This window comes from Ostrinia furnacalis, unplaced genomic scaffold, assembly GCF_004193835.3.
Source record: "Ostrinia furnacalis isolate ACB-3 unplaced genomic scaffold, ASM419383v2 OfSCF5765, whole genome shotgun sequence".
Classification (NCBI taxonomy): Eukaryota; Metazoa; Arthropoda; class Insecta; order Lepidoptera; family Crambidae; genus Ostrinia; species Ostrinia furnacalis.
The window spans coordinates 97,206-100,928 of record NW_021136004.1 but is presented as its reverse complement, the minus strand read 5'-3'; the positions used below and the strand labels follow the sequence as shown (position 1 = coordinate 100,928).

General features: G+C 38.2%; 1 non-coding gene across 1 annotated transcript; it reads left to right on the top strand.

Moving 5' to 3' along the window:
• Positions 1-2,601: 2,601 nt before the first annotated feature.
• Positions 2,602-2,674, top strand: TRNAT-GGU (transfer RNA threonine (anticodon GGU)). Its single transcript has one exon. It is a non-coding gene; the product is annotated as a tRNA-Thr (tRNA).
• Positions 2,675-3,723: the final 1,049 nt, after the last annotated feature.

Genomic DNA, 3,723 nt, shown 5'->3' with positions numbered 1-3,723 from the left:
AAAGTGTATGAATTGGTTTATTCTTACTGGCCATTTGGGTATCACTGGATTAGAGTTAACCTTAAAAGGGTTAGGATATCACGGACTAGACAGTTTTTTGGATAAACTAAACATTTATTTTGCGATCTTTTTTTCCTTTTTGTTGTAAATAAGAGATGTTTAAAAGTCATGAAAAACTGTAACATCGCAAACCATTTCTTTTTCTCTAAATAATCTGTTCTATTGTCAAGTCGCCGTCATTTTATGCTTTTGATTTTAACACTGATAGATTTTTTTCAAAAATACATTATTTTTGCACAAAACTCCAAACCAATAATAGGATTAAATCTTTCACAAATTCAATTTAATTCCACATTGTAACGTCCCCAATTTATGCCGTCACATAAACCTTTCGACTTAGAAGAAACTTTTGACCCAGGGTTTTAGCGGGGGTCTGTGAGACCCCAAATGAAAACGACAAATTTAAATTAAACCTTAATTAGCAAGTTTGAGGGTAATCACTCTTTTTAACGAGGAAAAGCTCTTGTACAAAGACTTCTATGTACAACTAGATAGGATATTTTACACGAAATATTTCTCACAAAATTATTGATAAGCGTCAATAATAGGCTAGTTTCCTAAATACACTTTAAGTCCGTCAATTACATTATTAAAAAATATTGAACACATAAATTTTTATTTGTCAATCAAACAAGTAGTTACAACCTGATGCATTGAAATTCCGCGTGACGTCACAAAGTGCCACACTTTTAAGCACGCATTGACGTTACGGGCTTTTTCTTTTGACCTTTGGCGCGCTTTATCTGTTTCAATTTTCATTAGTTCGGAAAAGTAAAAAATACCTGTCGAGTATTTTTTGATTAGTTAAAAGGACTAATACAAATTATTGCTTTTTTTTAGAAAATATCCCTATTGATTTTGTTCAAGCGAGCGAGCGAGATGAGCAGATGTGCCTTGCACCCTGCAAAATTTTCTGCTCTGTTAAGTTGGTGACAGCTCTAGTAGGGATTGTTCTAATTCCACTAGACTAGTTTTTACCATCTTACCTAAATCTGTGACCATTAGGTCAGATTACAATCGGCCATAGGATAGGACAGATGTAGATTTCAATCGGCCGATACCAAATCGGTGTATTGTGAGCACTTTCATACATCTCCATACTGATTAACAGCCCGACTTAACTATCGGCCAACTAAAAGTCGGTGGTCTGCGCCTAGGCCTACAATATTGACCTGCCCACTCATGTTGTGTTTCGGCAGTTGGGGGTTCGCTTCCCCTTTCAACCTGATCGTCACTTTCGATTAAGCTTCTCCGTTGTAGTTAAAAGAAGACAAATACATAACCTTCCTTCTGACGCAGTCGGGTAATAATGCGGCACAATATGAGTATCCTCCCATTTCAATCACCATCAAATCAAGCTAAACGTTTTCATTCCAAAATAACACCTAATTCAACTACCATAAGGTGCTACGGTCTGCATAATGCATATAACACTGAAGCATTAACGTGAAGAAGCGACATCTACAAAGAATTAAAATTAACGGCACTCTCTAACAAGCTGAGGCTTACGTACAGTCACAGCACTGGTAGAAGAGCCAGTACAATTGGGATGTTTCCTAGATAAAAAGCAAGATAAATTTTATTAGTCTACCGGTTTAAACTTTAAAATAGTCGACACGTATTTTTCTATTCTTCAAACTAATGAAAATTGAAAGATAAAGCTCGCTAAAGTTCAAAAGAAGAGGCCCGTGACGTCAGGGCGTGCTAAGAAGTGTAGCTCTTTGTGACGTCACGCAGAACTTCAACGCATCATAAATTCGAAACTACTTGTTTGATTGACAAATAAAAATTTATACGTGGCCAATATTTTTGATAATTTAACTGACGGACTAATTTTTATTATTCCTCAAAATCAATATTATTATCATCATCATTTCAGCCACAGGACGTCCACTGCTGAACATAGGCCTCCCCCAATGACTTTCACATCGCCCGGTTGGTAGCGGCCTGCATCCAGCGCCTTCCTGCTACCTTTATGAGGACGTCGGTCCTGCGTTTTCGCTACAAGTAGGTACCAAATCAATATACATTAAAAGATTAGGATGCTTAGATTAAAACTCAAAACACAAAATGGTTTGAATTCGTTGAAATTTCCTGCTATAGAGTCTAAAAAACAGCTGAAAATACCACATATTTGCACAGTGTGTAGAACTGTCGGTTGCCCCCGCCCTGCACAGTGCACCGTGCAAATTTATCGCCGCCCATAAAACTTAGTAAAGACAATTTGCCGCACAGTGGGGCGGTGAGAAATAGTTAACATAATTTCGAGCTTTCGACGTGTTCTATGCGAGCTTACGAGCTTCAAGCTTAGCACTAAAGAGGGAGCATTTTGAGTTTTCAGGAAAGAGTTAAAGATGGTAGATTTTGAGATTAAAGTTAAGCGTGATTATGCTTGCTTTGAGTAGTTTTTATACCACTTCTAAACGTCGCGTATTTGATGCCCGCATAGTAATATCTCTCTCGTGTTTTCTTTAAAAATATAGGTATTTAGGAAAACTTCTTTTTCTTTTATAATTTGTAATTTCGACGGGTTCATCCAGTGTCTAAGTAGCTCAGTTGGAAGAGCAGTCGCCCGGTAAGCGAAAGGTCGTGGATTCAATTCCCGCCTTAGGCAGTTCGATTTTTTCAAGATTTTTATAATTTTCATATTTCTAATTTAATATGTCTAATTGTATTAGTTTGGGACTAGATGGTGCTATGTAAAAATCAGCAAGAAAAATGTTTCTTAAATTTTATTTTTAGATTATTTCATGATTTGTTTGAAGTCTGCATTTTCTAAATCTAATCCCCCACAAGCGAAAACTAACTCATCGTGCAAACTACCATACAATAAATACTTCTTGCTTATGTGTCTAAAATATTACGTTACCCTTTCATTATCAGATCAAACTAGGAAGTTTCCTGATAGAACTTTGTTGTGTATATTAACAAAGGTTGGCATCATAGACCAATTCATTACTCGTATCTAGAAGCTTCAGGGCACTGTCTACCATGTTATGGCTTTTTGGGCTTCAGTCCAGGACCCCGTGGATTCAAGGGGCCCTCAACTAAGTCAAGTCAATGTCAAAAGTAGACGATGATGCGAAAGAGTAGTAGGTGGACCCCTAAGTAGTATTCGCGTAGGACCCTCTAAACTCACGGTCCGGTCCTGAGAAGCTTGATTCAAGGGTATAAAACCAAGGAGTTCGGGTGGTTGAGTCCCGCAGGGTAACCCCAAAAAACGTTATCAGAAGATTCTAAAGTCGCCATTCTTTTCGCGCAAAGCGAAAAGCCAGCATGCACGACGGTGAAAGATATTACCGAAACTTAGTAAACAGCATTTTGGATAGCCCTACATGAACTAATTGATCCAAGGTCAATGCTCAAAAAATGCTTTTCATTCTTCAATGTCAGTTCAACTTTCCCCGGTGACAAACTTGACCTTCACTGGTTAGGTTGGTTGGATTATTGGCGGTCAAGCTGTAGATCCTGGCTACACAGGAGTTGCAGCGGTGGGAACGAGAGGTGGGAATAGTCCCGTGTTTTACTCTGCTGTAACAACGCGGTCGTTTCTTTTCACGAGGACGAGGCGTCTTTAAGCTAAGTTGTCTAAAGTTTGTATTAGCAAAGGTTACCGTAAATCGGCTTCACGCTTAGTTCAGACTATCTCGGATACAAAGTTAA